Below are 18,622 nucleotides of genomic sequence, written 5' to 3'. Positions count from 1 at the left end.
GGATTATAAGGAGATGGGGGGACACGGGGATTATAGGGAGATGGGGGGACACAGGGGGGGATTATAAGGAGATGGGGGGACACAGGGGGGATTATATGGAGATGGGGGGATTATATGGAGATGGGGGACACAGGGGGATTATATGGAGATGGGGGGACACAGGGGGGATTATATGGAGATGGGGGGACACAGGGGGGATTATATGGAGATGGGGGGGCACAGGGGGGGATTATATGGAGATGGGGGGGGGCACGGGGGATTATATGGAGATGGGGGGACACAGGGGGGAATTAAATGGAGATGGGGGGGACACAGGGGGGTTATATGGAGATGGGGGGACACAGGGGGGGATTATATGGAGATGGGGAGACACAGGAGGGAATATGAGAAGATGGGGGGGACATAGGGGGAATTATAAGGAAATGGGGGGGCACGGGGGATTATATGGAGATGGGGGGACACAGGGGGGAATTAAATGGAGATGGGGGGGACACAGGGGGGTTATATGGAGATGGGGGGACACAGGGGGGGATTATATGGAGATGGGGAGACACAGGAGGGAATATGAGAAGATGGGGGGGACATAGGGGGAATTATAAGGAAATGGGGGGACAGGGGGGATTATAAGGAGATGGGGGGACACGGGGGGGATTATAAGGAGATGGGGGGACACAGGGGGGGATTATATGGAGATGGGGGGATTATATGGAGATGGGGGACACAGGGGGATTATATGGAGATGGGGGGGACACAGGGGGGGGATTATATGGAGATGGGGGGACACAGGGGGGATTATATGGAGATGGGGGGATTATACGGAGATGGGGGACACAGGGGGATTATATGGAGATGGGGGGGCACAGGGGGGATTATATGGAGATGGGGGGACACAGGGGGGATTATATGGAGATGGGGGGGCACAGGGGGGATTATATGGAGATGGGGGGCACAGGGGGGATTATATGGAGATGGGGGGACACAGGGGGGGATTAAATGGAGATGGGGGGACACAGGGGGGTTATATGGAGATGGGGGGACACAGGGGGGGGGATTATATGGAGATGGGGGGGACACAGGAGGGAATATGAGAAGATGGGGAGACAGGTGGAATTATAAGGAGATGGGGAGACACAGGAGGGAATATGAGGAGATGGGGGACAGAGGGGGGATTTTAAGGAGATGGGGGACACAGGGGGGAATATGAGGAGATGGGGGACACAGAGGGGACTGAGGAGGTGGGGGATTATGAGGAGATTGGGGGATATGGGGGGATTATAACTACATGAGATGGGGATTTTAACTACATGGGGGCATGGGAGGAGGATTATAGCTACATGGGGACATGGGAGGAAGATTATGACTATATGCGGAGATGGAGGGGATTATAATAGGGGGAATTATTCATATGGGGGCACTATGGATAGGGTATTGTATAAGGGTGAAGAGAGTGTTGGTAAATTGTGGAGCCTAAAATGTCTGTCCTATAGATGCTGCTGGGACAAGTCATGGCTTACAGACGTCTTCATGATTGAGCCGGATTCAAATGGAGAAGAAGCGAGAAATTGAACGACTTGAATTGATGAGAGAAGACGTCACCTGTGAGTCACTGGATGTAACTGTACCCTGATCACTATACTGTCACTATGTGGGGGTAATGCTGGACTACGGTAATTTTTTTCAGTAGCAGTACTGGTGGTATTGATCAGTCATTAAGATGGGGGTAGTGTGTTCAGGACGTGGTGGTATTTTTCCCTTGTGTAGTGATAATATTGGCGATAATATTTTGTCACTACGGGGTGGTGATATGCAGTCATTATGTAGTGGTATTGGGTTTTTATATGATGTTGATCTCAGTTTAGTGGGGGGGGGGGCGCTATTTCAGTTCTCGCCTCAGGCAGCAGAAAAGCTAGAATCGGCCCTGTCTATACATATACAAGGAGGGGATGGATGGAGGGAGGGGGAGGGATGATGGGTATATACTATACATATACAAGGAGGGGATGGGTGGAGGGAGGGGGAGGGATGATGGGTATATACTATAGATATACAAGGAGGGGATGGGTGGAGGGAGGGGTAGGGATGATGGGTATATACTATACATATACAAGGAGGGGATGGATGGAGGGAGGGGGAGGGAGGGATGATGGGTATATACTATACTTATACAAGGAGGGGATGGAGGGAGGGATGATGAGTAGGTTCTATACATATACAAGGAGGGGATGGATGGAGGGAAGGGGGAGGGATGATGGGTATATACTATACATATACAAGGAAGGGATGGATGGAGGGAGGGATGATGGGTATATACTATACATATACAAGGAGGGGATGGATGGATGGATGGAGGGATGATGGGTAGGCTCTATACATATACAAGGAAGGAATGGATGGAGGGAGGGGTAGGGATGATAGGTAGGTTCTCTACATATACAAGGAGGGGATAGAGGGAAGGGGAGGGATGATGGGTACATTGTATACATATACAAGGAGGGGATGGATGGAGGGAGGGATGATGGGTAGGTTCTATACATATACAAGGAGGGGATGGATGGATGGAGGGAGGGGGAGGGATGATGGGTATATACTATACATATACAAGGAGGGGATGGATGGATGGATGGAGGGAGGGATGATGGGTAGGCTCTGTACATATACAAGGAGGGGATGGATGGATGGAGGGATGATGGGTAGGCTCTATACATATACAAGGAGGGGATGGATGGAGGGAAGGGGGAGGGATGATGGGTAGGCTCTATACATATACAAGGAGGGGATGGATGGAGGGAAGGGGGAGGGATGATGGGTAGGTTCTATACATATACAAGGAGGGGATGGATGGAGGGAGGGATGATGGGTAGGCTCTATACATATGCAGAGAAGGGGTCCGTGGAGCCTCAGTTGCGAGTCTCAAAATACGGGAATAGCCAGATATCCCTCTCTCCAGAGAAGGAGGCCCATTGCCAAGGGGTTCCTCCTAGTGGGGAGAGCACAAAACCACCCTGATACGTAGTCCCTCAGGTCCTCACTCTGTTGTGAGCTTTGGGACCTAAATAGGGAAAAGTCTAACTCTGTGGCGAGTATAACGACATAAGACAAGGGTTACCAAGGCTAGGCATCCATCCACAGACTGCAGTTTCGGGGTATTTGCCCCTCGTCTGTGTGGAGCAGGATTCTGACTACCAGGCGCAATGAAAAATAGACCAACAAAACAATCACAGAACTCACAATCTCCCTGAGTTCAGTGATTGTTGTGTTTTGTTGGTCTAATTTTCATTGCCCCCGGTAGCCAGAATCCTGCTCCACACAGACGAGGGGCAAATACCCCGAAACTGCAGTCTGTGGATGGATGCCTAGCCTTGGTAACCCTTGTCTTATGTCGTTATACTCACCACAGAGTTAGACTTTGACTTAAAGGGGCCACCCTGGTGTTTCCCTATTTAGGTCCCAAAGCTCGCAACAGAGTGAGGACCTGAGGGACTACGTATCAGGGTGGCTTGGTGCTCTCCCCACTAGGAGGCACCCCTTGGCAATGGGCTTCCTTCTCTGGAGAGAGGGATATCTGGCTATTCCCGTGTTTTGAGACTCGCAACTGAGGCTCCACGGACCCTTCTTTGCATATTCAAATTTTGTAGGGGACAATCAGTGGAGACTCCATTGATTTCAGTGAGTACTCCATTGGATTTTTCGCTGTTCTCCCTGAGTTCAGTGATTGTTATGTTTTGTTAGGCTCTATACATATACAAGGAGGGGATGGATGGAGGGAAGGGATGATGGGTAGGTTCTATATATATACAAGGAGAGGAGGGAGGGGAAGGGATAATGAGTAGGTACTATAAATTTGCATTAATGTTATTTTGGTCTAAGTAGTGAAGCCTCCATTTTTTTTTTGCTATGAGCAGATCCTGGGGTGACTGTTCCACAGATTCCCTGGTCCCATGGTAAAGAAGATTTGTCGCTAGTGGTTGCCCTTTTAATGATGCAAAGAAGATTTTCAGTGGAATACCTCTTTAATATGGTTGTGGCTGGGCCTGACGCAGGAACGGTCTTGGCACATGTCCTTCCACTACCCAGGATTTCTGGATGGCAATCCTTGCCCCTGGTTATCTTCTCCTTCTCATCCAGTCAGTGTAGCACATGCGCCACCAACTACAGCACAGCCGGGGGGAAGCGAAAGCAGGCGGTATTGAACATCAGACAGATGAGTGGTTGTTGCTGCTGAACCTCCAGCCCGGCAAGTGGTGTGTGATAACGGGCAAAAACTCATAAAAGCTCTGGGCCAATCTGGTTTTAGGCACATCTCTTGCCTGGCGCATGTGCTGAATCTGGTAGTGCAGAGCTTCCCGGCACATTACCCTGCTGCATAACATGTGGGGCGTGTATCCGCATTTTAGGCATTCTCACCCTGATACTGCTCGCCTGTGTGTGCGGCAGCGTATCTTTGGCCTTCCCACTCACCACCTCGTGTGACGTACTTACAAGGTTGAACTCCACATTACATATGCTAAGTGTGCGAGCAGCCACAGGCCATAGAGGAGCTTCAGCTGCAGAACATTCTGGAAGCCCTAAAGATGCCAGTCCCAAAGAGATCCTATAGACACCTTTATCCCCAATTACAAAAAAAGCCCATACATTTTCAATAAGGGTCGGTGTATCACCCCGTATAAGGGCCCTATTACACCAACAGATTATCTGACAGATTTTTTAAAGCCAAAGCCAGATATTGATTTGAAAAGAGGAAGAATCTCAGTCTTTCCTTTATTACCTGTTCTCTGTTTATAGTCCATTCCTGGCTTTGGCTCCAAAAAAATCTGTCAGATAATCTGTTGGTGTAATAGGGCCCTTTATAGGATCTCTCTGGATTGTAAATCTATAATCACAGACATACAGTATTGTAACTAAAGAACATTGAATCAATGATAATAGTACATAGAACAATAAGGAGAAAGAAATGTAAAAGATATAGCATCACTAATAAGCAATAATCACATAAAATAGGTAGGTATGAACTACTTCAGGCAATAGCAATAGGCTGATGGTCTATAGCCAAGTCAAGTTCCCACAATGATAGTAAACGGTTACTTAGCTAATCTTACTGTCCGCATTTCCTTCGCTTAGTTTCCCGTAACCGTCATGGGCTTTTCTGAATTAGGGCATGAGCACAATTCAGAATCCTGACGGAACACCCATTGCAGATTCCGCAGCTCGCACCCGGTCACTCTTCGGGCGGAAGGCAAACAATAGAATGAAGCCTATGGTGGCAGCGGAGATGCGCACGGCCGCCAGAGTGTAAGCTGCAGAATCCGTGACGGTGTTCTCTCAGGATTTTGTAATGTGCATATAACCTAAAGCGGCTGCAGAATGGACCAGGCTCTCGGCACTTTGTATCAGTGTGACCCTCAAAAGAGACTCTGCTAGCCTTTGTCCTTAGACTCCCTTTTAGGGTATGTGCACACTATGGAATGGCGATGGAAAACCCGTTGCGCATTTCGCACCTGCTCGCGGATGCTGTGCCGCGGATGCTGTGGCTGAGCATAACTGTGCTCAGCCAATCGCTGCTGAGCAGCTGATGACGCGGCAGAGGGCGGCCGGCACTAGGGACGGTCGGAGCGGTTTGGCCGTCCGTCCGAAGATGACATCATTGGCACAAGATGGCGGACGGGGGTCGGCTAGAAGCAGGTATGTATAGAGCACTACACTTCCGGGTCTGGTGTGGGTGGGGGGGAAACATGGGGAAGGGGGCGATTCACTAACATAACATACATTACAAAGTTGTATAACTTTGTAATGTGTGTTATTTAGTGAATAATTGTTTAGCACCGCACTACCCCTTTAATATAGGGATATTTACTATTGGACACAACAGGGGGGCTTGTTAATATAGGGACAGCACAGGTGGGGATTGTTACTATGGTTGGTTGAGCACAGGGGGGATTGTTAATATGGAGACAGCATGGGGGAGATAATTACTATAGGGGCAGCACAGGCGATTATCACTATGGGGGCAGAGCACAGGGGGAATTATTAATATGGGGAAAGCATAGGGGGCAGAGCACGGGGGGATTATTAATATGGGGACAGCATAGGGGGGATTATTACTATGGGGCAGAGCACAGGGGGATTATTACTATGGGGACAGCACAGGGGGATTATTACTATGGGGGTAGCACAGGGGGGATTATTACTATAGGGGCAGCACAGGGGGGATTATTACTATAGGGGCAGCACAGGGGTGCAGCAGGAGACATTATGACTATATAGGGGCACAGCAGTGGATACAGGAGGCAACCCACATACATACTGACTTTACTGCACATGACACAAAAAAGTGGAAGTTGTAAAAGTGCGGAGCCTAAGATGTTTGTCTGGCAGGTTCAGAAGAGACGAATTGTTACTGCAAGAAATCATCATGGTGGTCCGGGCCAGAAGGAGAGGTAAAGGAAAGAGACGCCTCAGAAGACAACGTCACCTGTGAGTAACTGAATAATTTTTTTTTTGCTCCAAGTTGAAAAGAGTTGAATACACACGCTGCTTCTTCCTAGTAACAACCCCCAACATCACTTGAGGGGGGGAGGGGGGCTTTTAGCAAGATTTGCCCTGTAGTTCAAATTACCTAGAAACGGCCCTGATTTCACGGACGTGTTGTCAGTGGAAGACCTCCCACAGGACATTGCCTACCAATATGCTGGGAGTGGCGGTAGAGCCTAGAATGTATTCTCTCCTTTGAGTTTCTCACTGCAGGGGATACATTCTAGCATCTTCAGTAGTGAAATGCCTAGAATGTATCCTCTCCTCTGAGTATATCCTCTCCTCTGAGTCTCTCACTATAGGGTATACATTATAGCATGTTCAGTAGAAATATTTAGAATGTATACTCTCCTCTAAGAGGGGATAAATCCTAGCATGTTTAGTATTGAAATGTCTAGAATATATACCCTCTCAGAGGAGGATATACTCAGAGCAAAGGTTACATTCTAGGCATTTCAGTACTGAACATGCTAGAATAAATCCCTTATAGTGAGAGACTCAGAGAAGAGGATATACTCAGAGGAGAGGATACATTCTAGCATGTTCAGTACTGAAGTGTCTAGAATGTATCCTCTCCTCTGAGTTTCTCACTGCAGGGTATACATCCTAGCATGTTTAGGGCTATGTTCACACATAGTATTTTGCTCATTCTTTCTTTAACCAAAACAAGGAGTAGGTTGAAAACACAGCAGCTGTGCAAATCTTTCCATTAGAATTTTGCCCTGTTAGTTCCACTCCTGGTTTACTACTATGAAATACTATGTGTGACCACCCTTCCTTTCACCCCTGGAGGGATATCTGGCTATTCCCGTGTTGTGAGGCTCCACGGACCCCTCTTTGGCATATTTAAATTTATAGGGGGCAATGTGTCAATGGAGACTCTTCTGTGAGTACTCCATTTTATTTTTTTGTCGCTGGTCTCCCTGAGCTCAGCGAGTGCTGTGTTTTATGTGTGAACATAGCCTAGTAATGTAAAGTCCATCGAGTATCCTCCCCTCTGAGAGGGCTTACATTCTAGAATGTTTAGTACTGAAATGTCTGGAGTGTATCCTCTCCTCTGAGAGGGCATCTCCACCAGGTGTATCCTCTCCTCTGAGAGGGCATCTCCATCAGGTATATCCTCTCCTCTGAGAGGGCATCTTCACCAGGTGTATCCTCTACTCTGAGAGGGCATCTCCACCAGGTGTATCCTCTCCTCTGAGAGGGCATCTCCACCAGGTATATCCTCTCCTCTGAGAGGGCATCTCCACCAGGTGTATCCTCTCCTCTGAGAGGGCATCTTCACCAGGTGTATCCCCTCCTCTGAGAGGGCATCTCCACCAGGTATATCCTCTCCTCTGAGAGAGCATCTCCACCAGGTGTATCCTCTCCTCTGAGAGGGCATCTCCACCAGGTGTATCCTCTCCTCGGAGAGGGCATCTCCACCAGGTGTATCCTCTCCTCGGAGAGGGCATCTCCACCAGGTGTATCCTCTCCTCTGAGAGGGCATCTTCACCAGGTGTATCCTCTCCTCTGAGAGGGCATACATTCTAGCAAGTGCAGTTTTTAAAAGGTCTAGACCACAGGTTCCTCGGCTGTTACAAACTACATTTCCCATCATGCCTTACCTGTCCAGACATGGTGGGCATTGTAGTTCTGCAACTGCTGGAGGGCCTGAGTCTGACATCTCTGGTCCAGAATGTTCTCTTTTCTTACTGCAGGATATACAGTCTAGTATGTATCCTCTCCTCTGAGCGTATCCTCTCTTCTGAGCTTCTCCCTGAGCGGGTCATATTATACAGCATGATTAAGAGGTGAAAGCGAGCGGCGATGTGTTAGGCCAGTGCTCGCTTCCCCTTTGTTCCCCGCTCGTTCACTGTGTTATTACACGCACATACAGTAAGGGCCCTATTCCACATTAACGATAATCGGCCGGATCGGCCCCATTTGGCCCGATTCGGCCGATTATCGTTCGGTGAAATAGAGAGAACGATCAGCCGATGATTGTGTCATCGGCTGATCGTTCATTTAGGGCCAGATCTAAAATCATCGTTCCCCCACCGCGCATCGCTATGGTTGAATAGTGGTGCGCGGCGGGCGACCGACGATTTGAGAAGAAGAAGCATCATCATACATTACCTGGCTGCAGGGCTCCGCGCTGTCTTCATCCCCGGGTCCCGCGCGCTATATCTTCTGAATGGCCGGTCAGCTGACGGAGCACTCAGCCAAGCACAGGCCGGGACCGCCGCGGCCTGTGATTGGCTGAGTGTGGCCTGTCAGCTGACCGGCCATTCAGAAGATAGAGCGCGGGGGACCCGGGGAGGAGACGGAGCGGAGGACAAGCTCTGCAGCCAGGTAATGTATTGCTGCAAGGACATCGGTAAAAGATGTCCTTGCAGCCCTCGCTCAACGATCCTCGGGCCGTGGAATAGGCCCAGTAAACGAGCGGCGATCTAGCAGATCGCCGCTCGTTTACATCGTTGATCGGGCCCTCCTCGGCCCGTGAAATAGGACCCTAAGTGCGGGAACTGCGGGAGGGGCAGCCCAAAAATCCTTAGATTGTCCAAGCTGCCCATTGTAGACAGCAGCACTATCATGATCTGGATTACTCAACCAGTTTGGAGACCACAATCAGCTGATAACATAGATTATTACACCAAATGATTATCAAACGGAACGGCCAGGAATCCTTTGGTGTAATACACCATTGTCTGTACAAGGAACAGGACTGGTGTGTGTGGTCTGTATACAGGGGGAGAGGACTGGTGTGTGGGGTCTGTATACAGGGGGAGAGGACTGGTGTGTGGGGTCTGTATACAGGGGAGAGGACTGGTGTGTGGGGTCTGTATACAGGGGGAGAGGACTGGTGTGTGGGGTCTGTATACAGGGGGAGAGGACTGGTGTGTGTGGTCTGTATACAGGGGGAGAGGACTGTTGTGTGTGGTCTGTATACAGGGGGAGAGGACTGGTGTGTGGGGTCTGTATACAGGGGAGAGGACTGTTGTGTGTGGTCTGTATACAGGGGGAGAGGACTGGTGTGTGGGGTCTGTATACAGGGAGAGAGGACTGGTGTGTGTGGGGTCTGTATATAGGGGGAGAGGACTGGTGTGTGTGGAGTCTGTATACAGGGGAGAGGACGTGTGTGTGTGGGGTCTGTATACAGGGGAGAGGACTGGTGTGTGGGGTCTGTATATAGGGGGAGAGGACTGGTGTGTGTGGGGTCTGTATACAGGGGAGAGGACTGGTGTGTGGGGTCTGTATACAGGGGGAGAGGACTGGTGTGTGGGGACTGTATACAGGGGGAGAGGACTGGTGTGTGGGGTCTGTATACAAGGGGAGAGGACTGGTGTGTGTGTGGGGTCTGTATATAGGGGGAGAGGACTGGTGTGTGGGGTCTGTATACAGGGGGAGAGGACTGGTGTGTGGGGTCTGTATACAGGGGGAGAGGACTGGTGTGTGGGGTCTGTATACAGGGGGAGAGGACTGGTGTGTGGGGTCTGTATACAGGGGGAGAGGACTGGTGTGTGTGGGGTCTGTATACAGGGGAGAGGACTGGTGTGTGTGGGGTCTGTATACAGGGGAGAGGACTGGTGTGTGGTCTGTATACAGGGGGAGAGGACTGGTGTGTGGGGTCTGGTGTGTGTGTGGTCTGTATACAGGGGGAGAGGACTGGTGTGTGGTCTGTATACAGGGGAGAGGACTGGTGTGTGGGGTCTGTATACGATCCTCTCCCCCTGTATACAGACCACACACACCAGTCCTCTCCCCCTGTATACAGACCACACACACCAGTCCTCTCCCCCTGTATACAGACCACACACACCAGTCCTCTCCCCCTGTATACAGACCCCACACATCAGTCCTCTCCCCCTGTATACAGACCCCACACACTAGTCCTCTCCCCCTGTATACAGACCCCACACACCAGTCCTCTCCCCCCTGTATACAGACCCCACACACCAGTCCTCTCCCCCTGTATAGACCCCACACACCAGTCCTCTCCCCCCTGTATACAGACCCCCCACACACACCAGTCCTCTCCCCCTGTATACAGATCCCACACACCAGTCCTCTCCCCCTGTATACAGACCCCACACACCAGTCCTCTCCCCTGTATACACCCCCCACACACCAGTCCTCTCCCCTGTATACAGACCCCACACACCAGTCCTCTCCCCCTGTATACAGACCCCCCCCACACACTAGTCCTCTCCCCTGTATACAGACCACACACACCAGTCCTCTCCCCCTGTATACAGACCCCCCCCACACACTAGTCCTCTCCCCTGTATACAGACCACACACACCAGTCCTCTCCCCCTGTATACAGATCCTACACACACCAGTCCTCTCCCCCTGTATACAGACCCCACAGACCAGTCCTCTCTCCCTGTATACAGACCCCACACACCAGTCCTCTCCCCTGTATACAGACCCCACACACCAGTCCTCTCCCCCTGTATACAGACCCCACACACCAGTCCTCTCCCCTGTATACAGACCACACACACCAGTCCTCTCCCCCTGTATACAGACCCCCCACACACCAGTCCTCTCCCCCTGTATACAGACCCCACACACCAGTCCTCTCCCCCTGTATACAGACCCCCCACACCAGTCCTCTCCCCCTGTATACAGACCCCACACACCAGTCCTCTCCCCCTGTATACAGACCCCACACACCAGTCCTCTCCCCTGTATACAGACCCCCCACACCAGTCCTCTCCCCCTGTATACAGACCCCACACACCAGTCCTCTCCCCCTGTATACAGACCCCACACACACCAGTCCTCTCTCCCTGTATACAGACCACACACACCAGTCCTCTCCCCTGTATACAGACCACACACACCAGTCCTCTCCCCTGTATACAGACCACACACACCAGTCCTCTCCCCCTGTATACAGACCACACACCAGTCCTCTCCCCCTGTATATCCCTCAATGTTACTATGGATATTGCAGCTTCCTTCCCTCTGTTTCTGCACAGTGAATGATGCAGCAGCTCACTGCTTTCTACTTCCGGTCGAGGCCCCGCCCTTCCTGGTGACATCACACCTCAAAGGAGAGGATACATTCTAGCATCTACCACATACACACACACAGGGCTCTGCAGGTGGAGGGAAGGAGCTGGGGGACAGCAGGAGGATTAACCCCTTCAGGACTGGGCGGTATTAGGTAGGAAGTGTTGTTTTCTAGGACATCATGTGACTGTTCACTGTGCCAGATCAATAAAGTTATATTATACTGGAGACCCCCAATATATTACATTGTCTCCTCCTCTTCCCTCCAGGATCCTCTGCTGATATCTTCTATATAAGAGACCGACCCATCAACCATGGAGAGAGACAGAGACAAGATGGCCGAGAGGATAATAACCCTCACCCTACACATACTCTTCCTGCTTACTGGGGAGGTGAGGGATTCTGGGAGTGATGTCATCATGACATCATTCTTATCTATGGAATAACAGATGGATAGGACTGGGGAGGTGAGGGATTCTGGGAGTGATGTCATCATGACATCATTCTTATCTATGGAATAACAGATGGATAGGACTGGGGAGGTGAGGGATTCTGGGAGTGATGTCATCATGACATCATTCTTATCTATGGAATAACAGATGGATAGGACTGGAGAGGTGAGGGATTCTGGGAGTGATGTCATCATGACATCATTCTTATCTATGGAATAACAGATGGATAGGACTGGAGAGGTGAGGGATTCTGGGAATGGATGGAGTGATAGTAATGTGTCTCTCCATACACAGGATTACACAGTAGTGAAGAAGTCCTCTAGTGGGCGCTGTGGGGCCCCTGGGTGTGAAGGATGGGGAAGAACCCTGAGCCCAATCCCGGAGCCCCTGATACATGAGGAAATGGAGGAAGAGAAGATCCTAGAAGTCACCAACAAGATGGTGGAGCTGCTGAGTGGAGAGGTGAGACTGTGGCTGCTGGGAATGCTGGGACATTATACAGTAACACCACTGGAGGGGTGGGGGGGATGACTGTGTGATCATTGTGTGTGTCAGGTTCCTATAAGGTGTCAGGACGTGGCGGTCTATTTCTCCATGGAGGAGTGGGAGTATGTAGAAGGACACAAGGATCAGTACAAGGATGTGATGCTGGAGGATCAGCAGCCCCTCCCATCAGCAGGTAATAGACAGGACTATATACACTCCTCCTCTCTGTATTATCTGGATGGAAAGAATGAATTCAGTCTCTGTATGTGTTCCCTCCAGTCAGATCCAGTAAGAGAACAGCACCAGAGAGATGTCCCCGTCCTCTTCTCCCACAGAATCAGGATCAGGTAGATGGAGATGTTCCCTATGATGTGTAGATGTGAGGTTCTTGCTCTCAGTCTCGGTTTATCCTACACTATTATATGGATGATATTTGTGTAATGAGGAAGGTGGAGATGGTGGATAAAGCCGACTATAGACATTACATGGTGGCTGGATCTTATCCCAGTATCTGGCTATGGATCTGATCCTGTATTTCCCCTGAGACAAACCCCAGATGTGTCTGGCAGAGACTGATCTCAGAGACAACCTGAAGCTGGTCTGGTTATGCTGGATATACAGTGTATGAGGTTGTCACTGATCCATCATCTAATATCTATGTCCGGCATCTAGGAGACCTGCAGCTATGGGCTCACATGACTCCTCCTGTCATGTCAGTTTTGGTCCTCGTGCTAGTTAATGATCTTTTCTGCTCCCATGGGACTTCTACTGTGTGATGACTTTCATAATATATCTTTTCCAGCTTATGACTCAGGGTGAATCTCTGAAGTATATTGATGGAATGGTCATAAAGGTAAAAGAAGAGGAGACAGATGTGAGGGGGGAAGATCAGTACAAGGAGGACATCACTACAGGTAACCGCCCAGGTGAGTAGTGACCAGTAAATGCAGATAACACTCATATTGAAGCATCAATGTCGTTATAACTTTCAAAATCTAAAACAGTAGATGTGATATAAAGTTTGCAATATACATTCATTATAATTTTTTTAGTTCTTATTTTTTTAGTTCTTAAAAAAAGCTATACTTACTGTATCCAGATCCAGTCTCCTTAAGGCTGCTATATTACAGCTATACTTACTGTATCCAGGTCCAGTTTCCTGAAGGAAGCTATATAACAGCTATACCTACTGTATCCAGGTCCAGTCTCCTGAAGGCTGCTATATAACAGCTATACTTACTGTATCCAGGTCCAGTCTCCTGAAGGTAGCTATATAACAGCTATACTTACTGTATCCAGGTCTAGTCTCCTGAAGGCAGCTATATAACAGCTATACTTACTGTATCCAGGTCCAGTCTCCTGAAGGTAGCTATATAACAGCTATACTTACTGTATCCAGGTCCAGTCTCCTGAAGGCAGCTATATAACAGCTATACTTACTATATCCAGGTCCAGTCTCCTGAAGGCAGCTATATAACAATTATACTTACTGTATCCAGGTCCAGTCTCCTAAAAATAATGAAATTGCTTTATATTTGGCAGGTGACTGTACCAGCAGCTCAGAGGGACATCTAAAATATTTAGATTTTAAAACAGAAGATCAGATCACACAAGATACATATGAAGAACATTATGTTACCTCAGATACACCCCCAGCCCCTCACAGCAAAGATCTGTCATCTGATCCCTATATATCATTCCTGTCTACCGATTCATCACAAACTGTTAAGGAAAATAATAGTCATAAAAGAGGTGTTCCACATCAAAGAACTCATAAAGGGGAGAAACCATTTTCATGCTCAGAATGTGGGAAATGTTTTACTGCAAAATCACGTCTTGTAGAACATCAGAAAATTCACACAGGAGAGAAGCCATTTCCATGTTCACAGTGTGGGAAATGTTTTACTTGGAAATCAAAACTTGTTGAACATGAGAGAGCGCACACAGGAGAGAAGCCGTATTCATGTACAGAATGTGAAAAACGTTTTACTCAGAAAGCACATCTCGTTGAACATAAAAGAATTCATACAGGAGAGAAGCCATTTTCCTGCCCAGAATGTGGGAAATGTTTTACTGTAAAATCATCTCTTGTAGAACACCACAGAATACACACAGGGGAGAAGCCATTTACATGCCAACACTGCGGGAAATGTTTTACAAGGAAATCAGATCTTGTTATACATCAGAGAACTCACACAGGTGAGAAGCCATTTTCATGTTCAGAATGTGGGAAATGTTTTCCTCAGAAATCCCAACTTATTAGACATTGGAGAATTCACACGGGAGAGAAACCATTTTCATGTCTAGAATGTGGGAAATGTTTTACTCAGAAATCAACTCTTGTTGAACACCAAAGATTTCACAAAAGGGAGAAGCCATTATCTTGAATTTTATGTAAAAAGTTTTTTTTAAGAAAAAGTAATTTAGAACTGAACATGAATGACTCACATGGGAAAAACCTTTTCATGTCTGAAAGATTTTATCCAGAAATCCCATCATCTTAAACTCAGGGATGTAGTTTCCTTTTTTATCTTATTTATTGTCAAGTTGTACAAGATTAGGCTGGGTTCACACTGCATTTTTGCAATTTTTTTTTTAAAAACAGGTCAAAAAATCTTTTTCCATTGACTTCCATTTAAAAAAAAATGCTTTGATAAATTTTTTTATGATAGAAGTCAATGGAAAAACAGATGCATACAAATGCATATGTTTTTTTTCATATTTTTTTTCTGTTTTTGTATAAAACATTTAAAAAAGTGGATTGCCAAAACGCAGTGTGAACCCAGCCTTACAGGTATAGTAACTAGTCATAAATAAAAAAAAGTAACAAAGATTAGCCTATAATGACCACAATTTAACGACCCTTGTCATTACCAATAAATTATGCAAAAACCATTAGGGGAGGTGTTGTATTGCGTCTTTGCCATTTATGTCACATATTTTTTTGCCTGTTTTCTATATAAAATAAAATGCTATACACTATCGGCCACTAGGTGTCTCAGTTACTTGAAAACTGCAGTCCAGGCTCCGTCAATAAGGTAATATTGTCTTTAGTAACAGCAAATAAAGAGACCAAATGCAAGAAGCGATGTCAGATGACCCTCGGCACTGACTGGGCCAGGGAAGATGAATGCTGATTGGCCATCTGCTTTGACACCCAGCTAAGGCCCCGCCCACCAGATGCAGAAGCAAGAGCCGCACAGTGGGACACTTACAGGACTGCTGCGAAAATTCGGAGACTAATCCAGGATATTCAAGCCAAAGCTAGAGAGGGTATATCTCTTCTACTAATACATCTGGCTAAAAAGACTTGTGGTTGGACAACATTATAGCCCCGAACAGCATGAAAACTAGATATTACAGCTCAGTTGATACAATATCAAATTTCGATGCTAGGGTGTGTTCACACGTATAGGATCTGCAGCAGATTCAAATCTCTGCCATCAAATCTGCTGTGGATCCTGTACGTGTGAACGCACCCTTAACATAGTTTCCATCTTAAAGGGATTATCCAGCGCTACAAAAACATGGCCACTTTCCTCCTACTGTTGTCTCCAGTTTGGGTGAGGTTTTGAAACTCCGTTCCATGGAAGTAAATGGAGCTTAATTGCAAACCGCATCTGAACTGGGGACAACAGTAGGGGGAAAAGTGGCCATGTTTTTGTAGCGCTGGATAACCCCTTTAAGCTCCATTTACTTCAATGGAACTGAGTTTTAAAAAACCCCACCCAAACTGGAAACAGTAGGGGGAAAGTGGCCATGTTTTTGTAGCGCTGGATAACCCATTTTATTGCAAACCACACCTGAACTGGAGACAAGAGTCGCGTTGTCTCTGGAAGAAAGTGGCCATGTTTTTGTAGCGCTGGATAACCCCTTTAAAGCTTACCTGTCACTAAAAATAACTTTATCATGTCATCAAACGTGTCAAAAGTTGTTGATCACTGGTGAGATCAGATCAGAAGATATAGCCGGGAAGATATTGCGGCCGCGTAGTCCATCAATATTTTCAATGTAAGTTTGAGAAAATATTGACGGAACGTGCGGCTGACCAGGGAGAGGATTGCACTGCCAGGATCTGCTATATCTTTTGCTCTCTCTCTCTCTATATATATCTTTCTATGCTATATCATATACTGTGTGTGTGTGTGTATACACACTCACCGGCCACTTTATTAGGTACACCTGTCCAACTGCACGTTACCACTTAATCTCTAATCAGCCAATCACATGGCGGCAACTCACTGCATTTAGACATGTAGACATGGTCAAGACAATCTCCTGCAGTTCAAACCGAGCATCAGTATGGGGAAGAAAGGTGATTTGAGGGCCTTTGAACGTGGCATGGTTGTTGGTGCCAGAAGGGCTGGTCTGAGTATTTCAGAAACTGCTGATCTACTGGGATTTTCACGCACAACCATCTCTAGGGTTTACAGAGAATGGTCCGAAAAAGAAAAAACATCCAGTGAGCGGCAGTTCTGTGGGCGGAAATGCCTTGTTGATGCCAGAGGTCAGAGGAGAATGGGCAGACTGGTTCCAGCTGATAGAAAGGCAACAGTGACTCAAATAGCCAACCGTTACAACCAAGGTAGGCAGAAGAGCATCTCTGAACGCACAGTACGTCCAACTTTGAGGCAGATGGGCTACAGCAGCAGAAGACCACACCGGGTGCCACTCCGCTCAGCTAAGAACAGGAAACTGAGGCTACAATTTGCACAAGCTCATTGAAATTGGACAGTAGAAGATTGGAAAAACGTTGCCTGGTCTGATGAGTCTCGATTTCTGCTGCGACATTCGGATGGTAGGGTCAGAATTTGGCGTCTACAACATGAAAGCATGGATCCATCCTGCCTTGTATCAACGGTTCAGGCTGGTGGTGTCATGGTGTGGGGAATATTTTCTTGGCACTCTTTGGGCCCCTTGGTACCAATTGAGCATGGTTGCAACGCCACAGCCTACCTGAGTATTGTTGCTGACCATGTCCATCCCTTTATGACCACAATGTACCCAACATCTGATGGCTACTTTCAGCAGGATAATGCGCCATGTCATAAAGCTAGAATCATCTCAGACTGGTTTCTTGAACATGACAATGAGGTCACTGTACTCCAATGGCCTCCACAGTCACCAGATCTCAATCCAATAGAGCATCTTTGGGATGTGGTGGAACCGGAGATTCGCATCATGGATGTGCAGCCGACAAATCTGCGGCAACTGTGTGATGCCATCATGTCACTATGGACCAAAATCTCTGAGGAAGCTTCCAGCACCTTGTTGTATCTATGCCACCAAGAATTGAGGCAGTTCTGAAGGCAAAAGGGGGTCCAACCCGTTACTAGCATGGTGTACCTAATAAAGTGGCCGGTGAGTGTATATCCTGCTATCTATACCTGCTTTATCTCCTGGTCTCTCTCTCTATATATATCTCCTGCTCTCTCTCTTTCTATATATATATCTGCTATATCTCCTGCTCTCTCTCTCTCTCTATGTATTGCAGCTACCTGTTCTCACAGACAGGCAGCTGTTCATTGAGAAGAATAGGCTTCACTGGATCTATTTCCTCCTATATTCTAATTATTGCAAGATGAGGGACAAGATGAGGGAGAGATCTTGGAGTAGGGCATATAGCATATAGCTCTGTTCATACAGTGATGAGGTCGGCTAATAGCACATCATCTACTTAGACAGATAGACAGGCAGGCAGCTGATCATTTCCCTGAATAACGTCTGTGTTGACCTATTTGTTATAACATTCTAATTGTCACGGGACAAGTTTTTGCATTCTGGGTTACGTTAAAAAAAGAAGCCGCTGTCCTACGTGAAAGGTGCTAATTCCCCTGTATACACCTGTGTTGACCTCTTTGCTAGTTTCAGCGCTGTGCTCCACTTTTAAAAATAATAAAAGCACGTTGTGTCACGTCCAATCTGCTGTTCTCCTGAATACACCTAGTTGCTGTTAAATTCTATTTTGTCGCTCACCAGCTTTGTGCGACGTCGGCACGTGCTGGAACTCAACATACTACATGTTCTCCAGGGTTTGCGAGCAGCAGAGAGCGTTAATAGAGTATCAGCTCCAAACCCCCTGTGCGCTTCCCACTCAGCTTCCGCAGTTCGCTACCAATGAGTGGCCAAGGATGTCTGACATATGCGAGGTG

At 47.8% G+C, this 18,622-nt stretch overlaps 1 pseudogene; it reads left to right on the top strand.

The window, feature by feature from the left end:
• LOC138786652 (zinc finger protein 208-like) overlaps positions 1-18,622 on the top strand; it is a 102,613-nt pseudogene that overhangs the window by 53,847 nt on the left and 30,144 nt on the right.

The sequence above is a fragment of the Dendropsophus ebraccatus genome, chromosome 3, assembly GCF_027789765.1.
Source record: "Dendropsophus ebraccatus isolate aDenEbr1 chromosome 3, aDenEbr1.pat, whole genome shotgun sequence".
NCBI lineage: Eukaryota > Metazoa > Chordata > Amphibia > Anura > Hylidae > Dendropsophus > Dendropsophus ebraccatus.
The sequence above is the reverse complement of the archived record's forward strand: the minus strand, read 5'-3'. Positions and strand labels throughout refer to the sequence as shown.